General features: G+C 45.2%; 1 long non-coding RNA gene across 1 annotated transcript; it reads left to right on the forward strand.

Annotated features, from left to right (window-relative positions):
- Positions 1-16,950: 16,950 nt before the first annotated feature.
- Positions 16,951-19,394, forward strand: LOC142728946 (uncharacterized). Its single transcript, XR_012877881.1, has 3 exons — positions 16,951-17,013; positions 17,822-17,980; positions 18,956-19,394. It is a non-coding gene; the product is annotated as an uncharacterized LOC142728946 (long non-coding RNA).
- Positions 19,395-20,074: the final 680 nt, after the last annotated feature.

Consider the following 20,074-nt stretch of genomic DNA (forward strand, 5'->3'; position numbering starts at 1 on the left):
CATGCCACTTGCTAAGCACACTGATGCAGAACGCACACAAACTGACCCCATTCATACGCGTTTCTCACGGGCGTCAATCTTACACGCAAGTGTGCATGAGGCATAAGACGGGGCTGGACGAACACTAACCATCACTATGACCCTGTTACCCTCCGCCACCAGGGGCACCGGGAATAGCATACCTGGGTAACATCCAGTAGCTGACCATCGCTAATACTGTGGTGGCCACAGCGCTGGCTGTTATTATTAGGGGGGATTCATACGAGCGTGTATTCGGTCCGTGCGGGCCGCGTGGTTTTCACGCTGCACGCATGGACCAATACAAGTCTATGGGGCAGTACAGACAGTCCGTGCTTTTTGCGCAGCGTTTGTCTGCTGCGCAAAAAGCGCGACAGGTTCAATAACTCTGCGTATTTCGCGCATCACGCACCCATTGAAGTCAATGGGTGCGTGAAAACCACGCAGGTTGCACGGAAGCACTTCCGTGCGAACTGCGTGTTTGCGCAACAGCTGTCAAAAGGATTCATGTAAACAGAAAAGCACCACGTGCTTTTCTGTTTCCGAACATCCAAACGGAGTGTCTTTGCGATTAGCGAAGCCGGACAAGTGAACCGAACTTCACCGGGTTCGGCCGAACTCGTTTTGGCCGAACCCGGCAAAATAATTATCGGTACGCGACGTCAGTAGATAGTCACTGTCCATGGTGCTGAAAAAGTTAAACTGTTTCAGCACCATGGACAGTGACTTCCGATCCCAATAAACATGAACCTGTAAAAAAAAAAAACTAAGTTCTGACTTACCGAGAACTCCCGGCTTCTTCCTCCAGTCTGACCTCCCGGGATGACAATTCAGGCCAAGTGACAGCTCCAGCCAATCACAGGCCAAGCACAGGCTGCAGCGGTCACATGGACTGGCGCGTCATCCAGGGAGGTGGGGGCCGATGTCGAGAGGCGCGTCACCAAGGACGCGTCACCAAGGACGCGTCACCAAGGCAATGGCCGGGAAGTTCTCGGTAAGTACGAACTTATTCTTTTTTTCAACAGGTTTTTCGATATTGTGTTCGGCATTCACTGTCGAGGGTGCTGAAAGAGTTAGCTCTTTCAGCACCTTGGACAGTGACGGGTGTCGACAAGCCTCATCTTTATGATGGCGGCTGCGCGAAAATCACGCAGCCGCGCATCAGACACGGATGATACACGCAGCTGTCAAATGGTTTTTGCGCGCGCAAAACGCAGCGTTGTTTGCGCGCGCAAAAACGCAACGTTCGTCTGAATCTACCCTTAGGGCACGTTCAGACGTGGCAGAGTTTTTATGGTTCAAATGTTGTTGCAGATTTAGGGGAAAGTACGCAACGAATCTGCACCAATATTTGCAGTTTTGACAGGTAATTCAGACGTTGCAGAAAACACAGCGGACCTGCCACTGATTTCGGTTTTTGCATTGCAAAGGCTGAAATACTTTGTGCCATTCCACTTCTCCGCAACAGACAGCGCATGCTGCGGCCTGAAATTTCTGCACCGCTGCCTATCGTCCGCAGCGGAGTTCCCATCAATGTCTGAACTAACTTGCCTAAAAATGTGTAGAAGGCCTGATTCAGACGAACGTGGCGTTTTTGCGCAGGCAAAACACGTGGCATTTTGCCTGCGCAAAAGCCACTTACCTGCTCCGTGAGGCAGCGTCATATGCGTGGTTTTTGCGCAGCCGCCATCATTATGACACGCCATTTGGATGTTTGTAAACAGAAAAGCACGTGGTGCTTTTCTGTTTACATTCATCCTTTTGACAGCTGTTGTGCAAAACAGCCAGTTCGCACGGAGGTGCTTCCGTGCGGCAATGCGTGGTTTTCACGCGCCCATTGACTTCAATGGGTGCGTGATTCGCGCAAAACGCCGGAATATAGAACATGTCGTGAGTTATACGCAGCGGAATCACGCTGCGCAAAAATCAATGACAGTCTGCACTGCTCCATAGACTTGCATAGGTCCGTGCCACACGTGTGAAAAACACGCGGGTTGCACGGACGTATATGGCGTTCGTATAAATCCGCCCTTAGGTAGACAGCGCCACTATGATTCCGGTCCACAACGGATTGCTTCATGTCTCTGCCTAGGTCTATGTCCAAGCAAAGCGTGCAGGAGCGGAATCCCCGACCATAGTGGGATTCCACTACTCCGATAAGTTACAATAGCGCTAGGTACAGGTGGGGGGAGGGGTAGTGTGTCATCTATGTAATAAAATGACTCCTCCTCACAACACAAAGTGCAGGAGGAGGAATGGTACATGAAGTACAATAACGGAGGCAGCATTAGGCTAAGTTCACACAGAGTATTTTGACGAGTTTTTTTTAAGCGGAAACAGCGTTGCAAAACTCGTCAAAAACGGCCCGAAAATGCGTACCATTGATTTCAATGGGAGGCGTCGGCGTCTTTTTCCCACGAGCAGTAAAACTGCCTTGCGGGAAAAAGAAGCGACATGCTCTATCTTCGGGCATTTACGCCTCTGACCTCCCATTGACTTTAATGGGAGGCAGAGAAAGCGTATTTCGCGTTGTTTTATGCCCGCGGCGCTCAATTGCCGCGGGCGAAAAATGCCACAAAAAACAGACGCGAAAAACGACGCCAAAAAGGCTACGATAAACGCCACGGAAAACGCTGCGAAAAAGACTGCAAACAAAGAGGCAAAGAACGCCGCGAAAAACAACTGGGAAAACGCCACGAAAGACGCAATGAAAAAAGCAGCAAAAATAGCCGCAAACAACGACACAAAAAAAGAAACGATAAACGACGTGAAAAAGGCTACGATAAACGCAACGGAAAACACAGCAAAAAATATTGCAAAAAAAGACGCAAACAAACAAGCAAAAAACGCCAAGATAAACTAAGCGAAAAACGCCCCGAACAAAGCGGCAAACAAAAACGCAAACAAAGCCGCAAACAGCGCACAAAAAACTCCGGGAAAAATGACGCAAAAATCAACGTGCAGGGAGAGGTAAATCTGCCGCAAACTTCAAGACGGAATTTTGAGGCAGATATTCTTCCTGCAAAAAAACTGTGTGTGAACATGGCCTTAGTGGAGAGAGACATGAGATAGAAGAGGGTGGGCGAGGGTGAGGGTGGACGAGGGTGAGGGTGGACGAGGGTGGGGGTGGACGAGGGTGAGGGTGGGCGAGGGTGAGGGTGGGCGAGGGTGAGGGAGACACGAAGAGATTTATAGACCTGAAAAGAGAAAGAAAACATAAATGTGAAAACATAATGGGGGGAGAACGGTCACCATCCTTCAAGAATGTCAGCAAGAAGACAAGTCCAGTGAAGGATGTCAGCGGGAGGAGCAGGGACAGCTCACGTGAACTCTTGGAAGGTACGTGCACGCTCATTGCAGCCTGCAAGGGGCGTGCACGGGAAAAAAGTTTCCTCACAAGGAAAGATCAACAAACCAGAGCTGAACTGCATGTAAACAAGCCGTGCTAAACTCAAAGCAGAAATGTGCGAAGTAGAATTTTTAAAAAAAATAATGCTTTATTTAGGTTGTCTGTATAAGGGGTAATGTATGACACAGTTTTTGAAAAAAAATTGGTATCTCGGACAACCCCTTTAACCCCTTAATGACCGGGCCATTTTGCACGTTAATGACCAAGGATTATTTTTTGTTTTTTCACGGTCGCATTCCAAGAGTCGTAACTGTTTTTGTATTCCGTCTATATAGCCCTACAAGGGCTTGTTTTTTGCGGGACGAGTTGTATTTTGTAATTGCACCATTTTTAGATGCTTATAATATATTGATTAACTTTTATTAACTTTATTTTAGTAGAGAATTGAAAATAAGCAGCTATTCCAGCATTGATTTTCACGTTATAAATTTACACCGTTTACTATGCAGCGTAAATAACATGTTAACTTTATTCTATGGGTCGGCACGATTACGGGGATACCAAATATGTAAAGGTTTTATATGTTTTCCTATGTTTGCACAATAAAAACCCTTTTAGAAAAAAATTACTTGTTTTTGCATCGCCGCATTCCAAGAGACGTAACGTTTTTATTTTTCCGTCGATGTGGTCTTATGTGGGCTTGATTTTTGCGGGCCAATGTGTAGTTTTCATTAGTACTATTTTGGGGTACATAGGACTTATAGATTAACTTTTATTTTATTTTTTATGGGAGGAATGGGAGAAAAGAGAGAATTTTGCCGTTGTTTTTTGCGTTTTCTTTGGACGCCGTTCATTCGGCGGTTTAACTAATGTGTTCATTTTATTGGTCAAGTTGTTACGATCGCGGGGATACCATATATGTGTATGTGTGATTTGTTTTGACAGTTTTACTAAATAAAACCACTTTTTGGGCCAAAAAAGTAGTTTTATTTGACTTTGACTGTAATTTTTTTTTAAAGTCCCATCAGGACACTTCACTATGCGATGTGCCGATCGCATATATAATGCTTTGGTATACTTAGTATACCGAAGCATTATTGCCTGTCAGTGTAAAACTGACAGGCAACCTATTAGGTCATGCCTCTGGCATCGCCTAACAGGCAGATGCTGAAGGCAGACCTGGGGGTCTTTGTTAAACCCCCGGCTGTCATGGAAACCCGAGGGCGACCCGCGATTTGTTTGCGGGGGCGCCGATCGGGTGACAGAGGGAGCTCCCTCCCTCTGTCAAACACATTAGATGCCGCTGTCACTATTGACAGCGGCATTTAATGGGTTAAACTGCCGGAATCGGCGTGCGCTTCAATTCCGGCAGTTGCAGCAGGAGCCAGGCTGTGTATAACAACCGGGCTCCTGCCGCTGATCGCGTGGGTACAGTCTCAGTACCCGCGCCATCACAGGACGGACATATCCGTCCTCCTGCGCGAACTAGCAGCTGCTGAGGACGGATATATCCGTCCTTCGGCGTTAAGGAGTTAAAGAGGCTCTGTCACCAGATTTTGCAACCCCTATCTGCTATTGCAGCAGATCGGCGCTGCAATGTAGATTACAGTAACGTTTTATTTTTAAAAAACGAGCATTTTTGGCCAAGTTATGACCATTTTTGTATTTATGCAAATGAGGCTTTCTAAAGTCCAACTGGGCGTGTTTACAGTAAAAGTACAACTGGGCGTGTATTATGTGTTACTTCTGGGCGTGTATTATGTGTGTTACATCGGGGCGTGTTTACTTCTTTTACTAGCTGGGCGTTGGGAATGGGAGTGTATGATGCTGACGAATCAGCATCATCCACTTCTCTTCGTTACCACCCAGCTTCTGGCAGTGCAGACACATCGTGTTCTCGAGAGATCACGCTGTGACGTCACTTCCTGCCCCAGGTCCTGCATCGTGTCGGCCACATCGGCACCAGAGGCTACAGTTTATTCTGCAGCAGCATTAGCGTTTGCAGGTAAGTAGCTACATCGACTTACCTGCAAACGCCGATGCTGCTGCAGAATCAACTGTAGCCTCTGGTGCCGATGTGTCCTCGCTCGTCCGACACGTTGCAGGACTTGGGGCAGGAAGTGAGTGACGTCACAGCGTGATCTCTCGAGAACATGCTGTGTCTGCACTGCCAGAAGATGGGCGTTCTGAAGAGAAGTGGATGATGCTGATTCGTCAGCATCATACACTCCCATTCCCAACACCCAGCTAGTAAAAGAAGTAAAAACGCCCCGATGTACACACATAATACACGCCCAGTTGTACTTTTGCAAGCCTCATTTGCATAAATACAAAAATGGTCATAACTTGGCCAAAAATGCTTGTTTTTTAAAAATAAAAACGTTACTGTAATCTACATTGCAGCGCCGATCTGCTGCAATAGCAGATAGGGGTTGCAAAATCTGGTGACAGAGCCTCTTTAACCCCTTCCCTCTTTAGCCACTTTTGACCTTCCTGACAGAGCCTCATTTTTCAAATCTGACATGTGTCACTTTATGTGGTAATAACTCCGGAATGCTTTCACCTATCCAAGCGATTCTGAGATTGTTTTCTCGTGACACATTGGACTTTATGTTACTGGCAAAATTTGCTCGATATGTTCAGTATTTAATTGTGAAAAACACCAAAATGTAGCGAAAAATTGCAAAAATTAGCATTTTTCTCAATTTAAATGTATCTGCTTGTAAGACAGGCAGTTATACCACCCAAAATTGTTGCTAATTAACATCCCCCATATGTCTACTTTAGATTGGCATTGTTTTTTGAACATCCTTTTATTTTTCTATGACCTCACAAGGCTTAGAACTTTAGCAGCAATTTCTCACATTTTCAAGAAAATTTCAAAAGGCCATTTTTACAGGGGCCAGTTCAGTTGTGAAGTGGCTTTGAGGGCCTTATATATTAGAAACCCCCAAAAAGTCACCCCATTTTAAAAACTTCACCCCTCAAAGTATTCAAAACAGCATTTAGAAAATGTCTTAACCCTTTACACATATCACAGGAATTAAAGCAATGTAGAGGTGAATTTGACAAATTTCATATTTTTTTGCAGAAATAAATTTTTAGTACAATTTTTTTTATAACACAGAAGGTTTTACCAGAGAAATGCAACTCAATATTTGTTGCCCAGTTTATGCAGTTTTAGGAAATATCCCACATGTGGCCGTAGCGTGCTAATAGACTGAAGCACCGGCCTCAGAAGCAAAGGAACACCTAGTGGATTTTGGGGCCTTATTTTTGTTAGAATAAATTTTAGGCACCATGTCAGGTTTGAAGGGCTCTTGCGGTGCCAAAACAGTCAAAATCCCCCAAAAGTGACCCCATCTGGGAAACTACACACCTCAAGGAAATTATCTAGGGGTACAGTGAGCATTTTGACCGCACAGCTTTTTTACAGAAATTATTAGAAGTAGGCCGTGAAAATTAAAATCAACATTTCTTCAAAGAAAATGTAGTTTTAGCGATTTTTTTTCTCATTTTCACAAAGACTAAAGGAGAAAAAGCACCGTAAAATTTGTAAAGCAATTTCTCCCGAGTAAAACAATACCCCACATGTGGTAATAACGGGTTGTTTGGAGACACGGCGAGGCTGAGAAGGGAAAGAGCGCTATTTGGCTTTTGGAGCTCAAGTTTAGCAGGAATGGTTTGCGGAGGCCATGTCACATTTACAAAGCCCCTGAGGGGACAAAACAGTGGAAACCCCCCACAAGTGACCCCATTTCGGAAACTGCGCCCATTGAGGAAATTATCTAGGGGTATAGTGAGCGTTTTGACCCAACAGGTTTTTTGCAGAAATTATTGGAAATAGGCCCTGAAAATGACAATCTAAATTTTTTCAAAGAAAATGTAGGTTTAGCTTATTTTTACTCATTTCCACAAGGACTGAAGGAGAAAAAGCACCACAAAATTTGTAAAGCAATTTCTCCCGAGTAAAACAATACCCCACATGTGGTAATAAACGGCTGTTTGGAGACACGGCTTGGCTTAGAAGGGAAAGAGCGCTATTTGGCTTTTGGAGATCACATCGAGCAGGAATGGTCTGCGGCGGCCATGTCACATTTGCAAAGCCCCTGAGGGGAAAAAACAATGAAAACGCCCAAAAAGTGACACCATTTAGGAAACTACACCTCTTGAGGAATTCATCTAGGGGCGTAGTGAGCATTTTGACCCCACAGATGTTTCATAGATTTTATTAGAATTGGGCAGTGAAAATAAAAACAATCCTTTTTCTTCAATAAGACGTAGCTTTAGCGCAAATTTTTTCATTTTCGCAACAAATAAAGGAAAAAAAGAACCCAACATTTGTAAAGCAATTTCTACCGAGTACGGCAATACCCCATATGTGGTCATAAACTGCTGTTTGGGCACACGGCAGGGCTCAGAAGGGAAGGACCGCCATTTGGAGTGCAGATGTTTCTGGATTGGTTTCTGGGCGCCTGTGGGCCCAAAACAGTGGAAACCCCCCAGAAGTGACCCCATTTTGGAAACTACACCCCTCAATGCATTTACCTACGGGTGTAGTGAGCATGTTAACCCTGCAGGTGTTTTGTAGAAATTAGTGTGAACTCGATGTTGCAGAGTGAAAATGGGATTTTTTCCACAGATATGTGGACAATATGTGCTGCCCAGCTTGTGCCACCATAACGAGACAGCTCTCTAATTATTATGCTGGGTTTCCTGGTTTTAGAAACACCCTACATGTGGCCCTAATCTCTTGCCTGGACAGTCGACCAGGCTCAGGAGTGAAAGCGTACCATGTAAAATTGAGGCCTAATTTGGCGATTTACCAAGTATTGGTTCACAACTGCAGAGGCTCAGATGTGAAATAATAAAAATAAACCCCTGGGAAGTGACCCCATTATGGAAACTGCACCCCTCAAGGCATTTATTAAGGGGTGTAGTGAGCATTTTCACCCCACAGATCTTTTCCATAAATGAATGCGCTGTGGATGGTGCAAATTAAAAATTTATATTTTTCCCTAGATATGCCATTCAGTGGCAAATATGTCGTGCCCAGCTTATGCCACTGGAGACACACACCCCAAAAATTGCTAAAAGGGTTCTCCCGGGTATGACGGTGCCATATATGTGGAAGGAAACTGCTGTTTGGGCACGCTGTAGGGTTCAGATGGGAGGAAATGCCATTTGGCTTTTGGAGCGTGGATTTTGCTTGGTAGTAGTTTTGTTTGGAGTCTTATTGGTGTTTCCGTTTATAATGTAGGGCATATGTAAGCCGGGCGGAGTATATAAGGGGCATAGTCAGGTGGTATAATAACGGGGTAAAAAAAAACAATAAAATAATCCATAGATGTGTGTTACGCTGTGAAGCAATCCTTTCCGCACCGGCCGGTGTCGCACTGATAAATGGTGTCATTTCTTATCCCCCTTTTGGTCCGCACTCGGCACCTTTGCAGTTTGGGGAATTTTGCTGTGAATTGTTGTCCTGGTATAATACGGGCACCGTCGCTTCCAGCGGATATGTTTGGGCCCTCCCCTTCCTGGTTCCCTAATTTTAGGTCCTTGAAAAATCGCCTCTTCAAACAGAAGAAATGTTCCCCTCGGGCACAACTGCATATTTTTTTATTTCCTGACTTATTGGAGCCATAACTAATTTTATTTTTCATAGACGTAGCGGTATGAGGGCTGGTTTGTTGCGGGACGAGCTGTAGTTATTATTGGTACCATTTTGGGGTACATGTGACTTTTTGATCACCTTTTATCCTATTTTTTGGGATGCCAGGTAAACAAAAAAATGCAATTCTGGCACAGCTGTTTTCGTTTTTTTTTTATACAGCGTTCACCACGCATTATAAATTACATGTTAACTTTATTCTGCGGGTCCGTACGATTCTGGCGATACCTAATTTATAGAACTTTTTCATGTTTTACAACTTTTTGCACAATAAAATTACTTTTGTAAAAAGAATGTATTTTTTCTGTCGCCAAGTTGTGAGAACCATAACTTTTTAATTTTTTTGTCGACGGAGGTGTATGAGGGCTTGTTTTTTGCGGGACGAGCTATAGTTTTTATAGGTACCATTTTTGGATACGTGCGACTTTTTGATCACTTTTTATTCTAATATTTGTAGGGCAAAGTGACCAAAAAACAGAAACTCTGGTAACGTTTTTTACGTTTTTTTTTACGCTGTTCACCGCGTGCAATAAATAATATAATATTTTGATACCTCCGGTCGTTACGGTCGTGGCGATACCAAATACATATGGTTTATTATTATTTTTCTATAATAAAGGACTTGATAAGAGTAAAAGGGGGATTGTGTTTTATTTGATTACTTGAAACTTTTATTGTTTTCAAACTTTTATTTTGTGCACTTTTTTTTACACTTTTTTATACTTTTTTTACACTTTTTCTCAAGTCCCACTAGGGGACTTGAAGGTCCAACGGTCAGATTTTTTTTTTTCTAATACATTGCACTACCTATGTAGTGCAATGTATTAGATCTGTCAGTCATTCACTGACAGCAAGCCGATTAGGCTTCGCCTCCCGGCGGGGCCTAAATCGGCTTCCATAATGGCAGAGCAGGAGACCATTGTGTCTCCTGTTGCCATAACAGCAGTCGCCAGTCCCGATTGCCTGTCAGGGCTGGCGATCTGCTAGTAACCGCTACGATGCAGCAATCGCTTTCGATTGCTGCATCGAAGGGGTTAATGGCAAGGATCGGAGCTAGCTCCGGTTCCTGCCGTTACAGGTGGATGTCAGCTGTACAGTACAGCTGACTTCCACCGCTGATGACGCCGGATCAGCTCCTGACCCGGCGCCATCTTGCCGACAGCTACGGAAGCCGATCAGGCTCCGCCGCCGGGCGGATCTTGACCGGCTTCGGTGCTAGGCAGACCGGGAGGCCAGTATTAGGCCTCCGGTTGCCATTGCAGCCACCGGAACCCCGGCAATTTCATTACTGGGGTTCCGATGAGCTGCAAACACCTTAAGTGCAGCGATCGCGTTTGAGCGCTGCATTTAAGGGGTTAATGGCGGGGATCGAAGCTAATTTCGGTCCCCGCCGTTACAGCCGGATGTCAGCTGTAAGATACAGCTGAGATCCGGTGATGATGGGACCGGCTCAGCTTCTGAGCCGGTCCCAAACATTTGGCGTACATGTACGGCAAGATGCGGGAAGTCAGTACTTTCCATGACGTACATGTACGGCAAATGTCGGGAAGGGGTTAAGGTAAAAGTAGATGTTAAATCTACTTTTCCCTTAAAGGGAATGTGTTGCCAGAAAAACATGTTTTTTTTTTAAAAAATTAAACATTTAGTGTGTGGGTGATTAAACATTGTTAAAAAATTTTTTATTTTTTTCACGAGTCAGGAAATAGTCAGGAAATATTATAAATTAATTCTAATTTATAATACTACCCATTTTTGGTCACTAGATGGAGCTATTTCCAAAATTGCAGCATTGCAACATTGGGTTAAAAGCCCTCGCTCTAGTGAGCTCTCAGCATCCCCCCCTCCTTTATCCTGGCTAGTGCCGGGATAAACGAGGGGTTTGAACGGTGTAACCTCCTACACTGTGTGTCGCCATTTTTTGAGCTAACACACAGTGTAGTAGGTTTACATACAGTAGTAAACACACACAAACACGAACATACATTGAAATCTCTTACCTGCTCCTGCCGCCGCGGCTCCCTCCGGCCCGTCCGCTCCGTTTGCTGCCGCTGGTCCAAGTGCACAAATCCGGAAGCCGCGACCGGAAGTAGTAATATTACTGTCCGGCCGCGACTTCCGGTCCACAGGAAAATGGCGCCGGACGGCGCCAATTTCGAATTGGACTGTGTGGGAGCGGCGCATGCGCAGTTCCCACACAGACGCCGTACACTGAAGTCAATGGGATGGGAGCCGTTCGCAGTCCCTATGGGACTGTGGCTGCCGTATTCCATGTCTGTATGTGTCGTTAATCGACACAGACAGAAATGGAACAAAAAATGGCAGCCCCCATAGGGAAGAAAAAGTGTAAAAATAAGAAAAAGTAAAACACAAACACACAAATAAATATAAACGTTTTTAATAAAGCACTAACATCTTGAACATATGAAAAAAATTTTGGGTGATGACACTGTTCCTTTAAGAGAAGGTAAGTGTGTACAGTAAAAACTAAACCCAAAAAACATGGAGGAAGCTCAGTTTTCTCAAATTCAACCATTACATGGTACTTTAAATGGTGCCTAAAAAACTACAACTCCTCTCGCAAAAAAATAATCCTTCACACACCACTCCATTGACGTAAAAATAAAAAAGTTATGACTCTAGGAAGGTGAGTGACAAATGAAAAATGGCTTGTATAACCTCTTCAGGCCGAAGCCATTTTAATAGACTTTGAGGGCTTATTTTTTACGGGAGGAGTTGTAGTTTCTATTAGTAGCATCTAAAGTACCATACAATGCACTGGTAAACGGGAAAAAAATTATTTGCGTGCTGAAATTGGAAAAAACTGCGATCCCTTCATGGCTTTTTGGGTTTCGTTCTTACAGATTTCACCGTGCGGTAAAAATGAAAAGGGAACTACATGCTGTGGCTCAATACGATTGCGGAGATACCAGTTTATATAGGTTTTCTTTAATGATACTACTTTCAAAGAAAAAAACTTTTTGGTAACATTTTTTTATTGGTGTAGCCACATTCTAAGAGCCATACGGTTTTTATTTTTTCATCGATTGAGCGGTGTGATGCGTATTTTTTGTGGGACGAGCTCTAGTTTTTATAGGTACCATTTTTTGGTACATGCAATTTTTTGATCACTTTTTATTACATTTTTTTTAAGAGCTAAGTTGACCAAAAAACAGCAATTTTGGGGTTTTAAATATTTTTGGGTTCACCATGCACGTTAAATAACGCTATATTTGAATAGTTCAGAAACAGCTATACCAATTTTGTTAACTTTTTTTTATTTTTTACATTACTTTAGAGGAAAACTGGGAAAAGGTGTTTTTTTTTACTTTTAATTTGTTCTTTTTTCCTTACTAAAAACGATATTTCCCTTTTTTTTGCTAGGGGACATGAAGCAGCGATTGTTAGATCGCTGGTACAATACACTGCAATACTAATGTACTAGTATATTGTCATTTCCACAGGCTTCTGTTAAAGTGCAGCTAAACGTTTAACAAACTTCTGACATGTCATAGTAACATGTCAGAAGTTTTGATTGGTGGAGGTCCAAGCACCGAGACCCCACCTATCGCTAAAAGTACGGAGCTGAAGCGCTCGGTACGGGCTCTTAGACTTTCTCCGATACATTGGTTTCAGGAAAAAGCCGAACAGACACGAAGCGGCTGAGCGCTCACACGAGAACTTCAGAAGCTTCATTCTAGCGATTAGTGGGGGTCTCAGTGCTCGGACCCCCACCAATCAAAACCTCTGACATGTCACTATGACATGTCAGAAGTTTCTTAAACGTTTAGCTACACTTTAAGCCCTGCCACATGCAGGACTTAGGAGAGGCAGAGTGAAGGCAGTCTTGGGGGCCTTCATTAGGCCCTGGGCTGCCATGACAACCATAGTGACCCAGCGATCTCATTGCGGGTGGGGGTGACGAGCTGTCAGAGGGGGCCGCCCCCTCTTTTTAACACCTCAGATGCTGCCGTCGTGATTGACCACAGCATTTGAGGGGTTAAACAGCCAGAAATCAGCGCGATCACTGTTTCTGGCCGTTAGTCCCGGGTGTCATCTGTAATACACGGCTGACAGCCGCAGCGTATGGTGCACGCACAGCGCGTGAGCGCTCCATACATCACCCCTCGCACTATGACATATCTGACACAACATTTTGCGGGAAGCAGTTAAGGGGTTGAACAACAGGAACTGGTTCTTTAAGGTTATATTCACGCACAGAAGATGATTTTTTCCGGAAAACCCAAACAATTTAAAGCTCCTGACCTCTTTAGGGTCCCAATGTATTCTGCTTTCTCTCTTCTGTAATGGCTCATTCTGCTTTTACAGAAAACTCTAAACTGTGCCAGATCTGCGAGGTCCAGCGCGGGCCTCTACCTTGCTATGCCCCATGGAGTGAAATATACGTTAGCGAGGAGCTGGCGTAGATTTCCACTATAATTTATGCCACTTTTCTGGGAGAATCCTAATAAATTTGTTGGCTCAGTGGCCACGCCCCTTTCCCCATGACCACGCCCCATTTCTACAAAAGTGTGGAAAGTGGCGCAAAAAAAAGGGCAAAAATTGCAATTTGCATCAAAAATGCGACTTTTAATCCCTTTTGCGACTTTTCTACGCCTGGCGTAGAAGAGTTGATAAATGCCCCCCCCCCCCTTAGTGTCTTATGTCTCTGTGTTCTTCTCCTGCCTGTAGTCCTCGCCTTCCTTACAGCTGTACTAGTGACTGGACCGTGAAGTAACAATCATTACCAGATAGAACGTCAGGTCCGCTCATTCTATAATATTACAACAGAGGATGAGGAACGTTTCTTGGGAAGGTCCTTGTATAAACATTACAAGTTGTAGAGTCATTTACTGCTTCACATAAGCTGAGAGACTTTCCTCCGGTTCTGTCCAGATTTCATGGATTTCATGACTAGATGTCACATTATAAAAGCTCTTAGCTGCCATATTTGCGCTCACTTATATATAAACACCGTCAGGGCCGGCCTTAGGTTGGATGGCGCCCTGTGCGGGATTCTCTATTGCCGCCCTCCACAAAATTAACCACATATATAGACACATACTGGAACATATATACTGCACATACATAGGAGGGACATATTTAGACAAACAGGCAAATATATATATACACACAGACACACACACACAGGAACATATATACAAACACAAACACACATTCACATACATACCCATATATACACTGTGCAGATAATGTAGTAGATGTCACCTGCAGTCCTATGTAACACCACAGATATCACACTCTGATAACTATACCCACACATATATACACACACAGAGGCAAACATATATACACACTCACATAGAGACATATATACACACACACACATACTGGAACATATACACACACAAACACAGAGACACATACACACTTACATCTCTTCTTGCTGACAGGATCACAGGTTTCTTGCAGGACGGGCTGTGACGGAGCTTCCTCCTCGGCTCTTGCTCCTCGGCTCTTGTGTAACGAGGAGGAGAGGACAGAATAGGGGCAGAGCCCAGTGTTGCCCCCTACATGCTGGGAGGGTGCAGCGCCCCGTGCCCTCGTACAGGTCACACACACCTAAGACCATCCCTAAACATCGTCTCTTACACAGATCTCAAGTCTCTCACTGTCTATTATCCGCTCAACTGACACCTGCAGTTCCATGGAGACGGCTGGTGCAGAGGAGCTCTGAGGATGGGATCATTCAAAGCGTCCAATCAGAAGCTGCCAACTGGTTTGTACCACTAGGTAAACTACAAGGGTAGGCTCGGACCAAACCAATGACAGTTTTTGTGTTTGTTTTAATAAAGCAACAAGCGGTTATATGTTATACATTTTATATATATATATCCAAAAAAGAGAACGTGAAGCAGCACTCAAATAAAGTGAATTTATTCATCCAACATGGAACCACAACGTTTCATCTCCTCTATGAAGGCATTTTCAAGTCACTTTATTTGAGTGCTGCTTCACGTTCTCTTTTTTGGATATCTAACACATAAGGAGAGGTCACGCCTTTATTTTTGAAGCTTTGCACCAGCCTAGTCAGGCATTTGTTCACAGTGCTGCTCCAATCCTCTGCTTTTATACACACAGAAAAATATTGACATTACAGATTTAGGCCCCATGCACATGACCGTAAAAACTCCCGTAATTACGGCCCATAGACTTCTATTGGTCACGGGTACCTTCCCGTATGCTTACGGGAAGGTGCCCGTGCTGTAGAAAAACATAGAACATGTCCTATTTCAGGCCGTAATTACGGCACGGGCAGCCAATAGAAGTCTATGGGGCTCCCGTAATTACGGGTGACTACGTGTGTGCACCCGTAATTACGGGAGCGTTGCTAGGGGACGTCAGTAAATAGTCACTGTCCAGGGTGCTGAAAGAGTTAAACGATCGGCAGTAACTGGCTGCAGTGGTCACATGGACTGCCGCGTCATCCAGGGAGGTCGGACTGGATGTCAAGAAAGGGACGCGTCACCAAGACAACGGCCAAGTAAGTATGAATTTCTTTTACTTTTATTACGGAAAGGGCTGTACCTTCTCTCTATCCTGCACTGATAGAGAGAAGGGGCTGCCGATTAGTGCAGTGCAATTTTGCAGCCAAAAACGTGCCCGTAAATACGGGTGGAATACGGGTTGAATACGTGTGACCAAGGACCCGTATTTATGCCAGTATTTACGTGTGGACAAAAATACGGTCATGTGCATGGGGCCTTATGGGGTGATTTGGTTTCTTTGAAACGGCAGCGCTTTAAGTCTTTTTATTTCTGTCAGCGAGTTAATTGTAAAGATAAAGATTCGCCCAATATCCACGTTTTAATGTTCTGTTAGTGTCTTCATCATACTGGACGGGGGAGATAATGTGATTGATAGAAGATAAGCGGCGGTTTCCCTATTTATGGCGGTATCACAACAGTAACCACATTGGCCTCTCACATTATTAATGAATTGCTGCGAGGCCTCCCCTCCTGAATAGTGGATGTATGTAACGTATAGGGTAAGGGCACACAGGGGGGATACGCTGCGTAAAAGTACACAGCGTATCCGCCATGGGAGCCGCAGGGAATTTCGCCAGAAAAACTGCACAGAATTGTGGTGCAGTTTTTCGTTTGGAATCTCCACTGCGGAAATAATGCTAGAAAAATAAACACTTTTTTCAGATTCGTGATTTTTGCAGGCGGAATCGCAGCTTTTCCATTGCAAAAATCACAACATTTGCCTATTTGTTGCGAGTTTTACCCCCCATTAAATTCAATGGAAAAAACCTGAAAGAGAAGAGCAGCGATTCCGCAGCATAAAGTGACAGGATGCGGATTAAAAAAACGCACCGCAGGTCAATTTATGAAACGGTTTCTCAGCATATTTGTTAAAATTTCATCCACTCTGCGGTTACTATAATACGCAATTAAATCAGTTTTCGAAAATCAACAGTGTTTACTCTGAGGGTATGTTCACACGCTAAAGTAAAATCGGCTGTAAAATGCGGATGTTTTTTTAAGCTGTTTTATTGACACAATGAAAAACGGCTCCAAAAAGGAAGTGACATGAGCTTTTTTTTTCACAAAGCGTTTTTTTTACTACAGGGTGTAATCAGGAGCGTAGCTGGGGATGGCAGGGGGGGGGGGGGCATGTGCCCGGCCATCAATGGCGGATTATCATGGTACATTGTAGTTTTGACGCGATTTTGCCGCAAATCGCGGCAAAAAAACGCGATGAAACAGCATTGTGTATGTCCTGCAAAAGGACCTTTAGACATAAGGTCACATGACCTCATCTCTGAAGTTCTTACTATTGCTTAGAGACCTGCTGGTCACATGACCTCATCTCTGAAGTTCTTACTATTGCTTAGAGACCTGCTGGTCACATGACCTCATCTCTGAAGTTCTTACTATTGCTTAGAGACCTGCTGGTCACATGACCGCAGGACTTCAGCAGCAACAGCGAATCCACAGAGAAGACTGACTATGTAAGTATAAGGGGATTGATTTGTTTAATGGGACTGTATTTAGGGGTCTGGTGTGGGGACTGTATTTAGGGGTCTGGTGTGGGGTCTGTATTTAGGGGGGCTGGTGTGGGGTCTGTATTTAGGGGGTCTGGTGTGGGGTCTGTATTTAGGGGGCCTGGTTTGGGGACTGTATTTAGGAGGTTTGGTGTCTATTAGTTTAAGGGGTCTGTATTTAGGGGGTCTGGTCTGGGGTCTGTATCAGATTAAGGGATTTAGGGTCTGTATATTTAGGGGTCTGTGTTAGTTTAAGTGATCTGGGGTCGGTATTTAGGGGGTCTGTTTTAGTTTGAGGTCTGTGTCGGTATTTAGGGGGTCTGTATTTGGGGGTGTGATCTGTATTTGTTTATGGGGTCTGTATTTAGGGGTCTGTATTAGTTTTGGGGTTTTTATTTAGGGGTCTGTATTAGTTTAGGGGGTCTGGTCTGAGGTCTGTATTAAGGGAGTCAGGTCTGGGGTTATTATTAGTGTAGGGGGTCAGGTCTGGTGTCCGTATTTAGGGGTCCGGTCTGAGGTCTGTATTTATTCAGGGTGCTTGTGATGGGGGTCTGTATTTGTTTAGGGGGTCTGGTCTGGGGACTGCAATAGCTTAGAAGGTCTGGGGTCTGTAGGTATTCTATAATCTAGTCTGTGGTCCAATTTTATTAGTATGAGTAAAAGGGGTTGTCCAGGCACGTGGATAGGTCATCAGTATAAAAAACGGTCTGTGCCCGCACCACCCCTTTAATGTATGGTCCTGGGCCTTGGTGTCTAAATTTGTGTGTTTCTATAGGGGCTGGAAATGGCTGCAGAAGTGATGGGCAAAGATGTCTAATCAGGAGAAGTCGCCATAACGGTCTGTGCCAGATGGAGAAGAAAAGAAAACGGCACCCATCAGAGAAGACGTCACTGGATCTATAGGGGATCTCCTCTCCTGACATGTCTGTTGCAGGTAATTCTTGTATTCTACATATTTCTGTGTACCCAGAGCTAATAGACAAATGCGTGTTACCATTCCCATTGTCAGAAGGAGGTGTCCCTACACCGTGTGATACTGTCAGCGATGGTTGGAGACTGTCAGTATGTAGGGACACAGCCCTTTAACAAGGGGAATCGTAACAACCATTTGTCAATGCTCACACAAAAAGGTGGTGTTCACTATAGACACGGCAGAGCGGCGGTAGGGAAGGGGGGCCCAAGTTTGTGGAACAGCCCATGGCCTATGGTCTACTTAATCCACCACTGCCGGCCATTCAGCCAGCGCCTTTCTACAAGTGAAGCTGCTCGATACTTTGCGCCGCTTGCATCGTTGAAAGGCGCTGATTGGCAGAGAAGCGTTCAACCCCAGGAGACCTGCGCAGAAGAGAGCAGGTCTCCATTGCTGCCGGACGGCGTGGGAACGGGATTAAGGTGAGTTTGAATAGTTTGTTATTTTATCGTAATAAAAAAGTGTGTGGCATTATCTACGGGTGTGGATTTATCTACAGGGGGGGCTATATACTGGTGTGGGCTATCTGTGGAGCACTATACACAGGGTGGGCTATATCTACAGGAGGCTATATCTACAGGGGGCTATCTGTGGAGCACTATATACAGGGGTGGGCTATATCTACAGGGGGGCTATATACAGGGTTGGGCTATACGTGGAGCACTATATACAGGGGTGGGCTATCTGTAGAGCACTATAGGGGGAGCTATATGTGGGACACTATACAGAGGTGGGCTATATGGGGGCACTATCTACAGGGGGCTCTATGGGGGGCACTATCTACAGGGTGCTCTATGGCAGGCACCATCTACAGGGGGCACAGTGTGTGTGTGTGGGACATGGTGTATGGTGCTATTATAATTAGAGGTGCAGTGTATGGCGCTATTATATTTAGGGGCGTAGTGTGTGGTATAATGAGAACTTTATCTTTGTTTATAGGTGTAGAAATGTAGGAAAAGTGAGAAGCTGAAGACATCTGAGAAGCAAACTGCAGAAATGGGTTGTGGCCGGGAGAAGTCATCATAGAGGTCTGGACCGGATGGAGAAAAAGATCTAGAATCTGAGACGTCACCGGCGAGTCACTTAATGTAAATGTTCATTCTGCCTCTAATCAGCACTGTAGTCACTGTATGATTTGCAGCGAGATGATGGGTGGTGTGATTTTTTTTTTTTTGTGAAACAGCATCTCCCATATCCTTACCATTGTTCGGACCATGCTGGGAGCTGGAAACAATTTAGTGTGAACCTATACGTCAGGGGTTCCACTAAATTGAGCTGTATTTGTGCTGGTGCTTTATATATGTACTGAGCTTGGTTCTGGGGCTGTATTTATGTACTGAGCACTATTCTGGTGTTGTGTATAGAACTATATTGCTTGTAAAATGTACAAATGTTTTTATGCTCGAGTTACATAAAAAGAAATGTGGAAAATAAATGACACGTCGACTGGTAGAGAAAACAAACATTGCGAGGGGGAAGGAGATGTCGGGAAAGAGGTTGGGGGGGGGGCGCCAAACTGAATCTTTGCCCCGGGTACTGGAGAACCTAGCTACGCCTCTGGTGTAATATTGTCTCATGCCTCCCATCCAGCAGATGGCACCGCGGGAGCGCCATGAACACTCACCCCTGCAGCCGCACCATCCTGACCTGCCTCGGGTCCCCTGGAAGAGCTCCAGGCGGGCTCTCCAGGTGAGCTTGCCGCGCTGGAGGCAGAAGAAGACGCCTCCGTCTGCTGAACCGCCAATGAAGGAAGCCTTTCTTGCCGACCGGGCCCATGTTGCTCTATCGGCCTCTTCATTCGACTGCGGTCACACAGGCCGACTGCCCACCGCACGCTGCTCTGGATGCCAGGGGCCCGACCGCTCCTTCCTGCTGCCCTCACCCACACACCGGAAACTGCCGCCATCTCTCCCACCGGCCTCGGACCGTCCACGCCACTGCTCCCGGCCTCCGGAACCTCCACAGCAGGTAAGGGGGGGGTCACACTCCGTCTGCGCCGTGGAACCGGCGATGTAGGGCTGAGGCGCTCAGGCGGCCTGGAAAGCAGAGCCCTGGGGG

This window comes from Rhinoderma darwinii, unplaced genomic scaffold, assembly GCF_050947455.1.
Source record: "Rhinoderma darwinii isolate aRhiDar2 unplaced genomic scaffold, aRhiDar2.hap1 Scaffold_70, whole genome shotgun sequence".
NCBI lineage: Eukaryota > Metazoa > Chordata > Amphibia > Anura > Rhinodermatidae > Rhinoderma > Rhinoderma darwinii.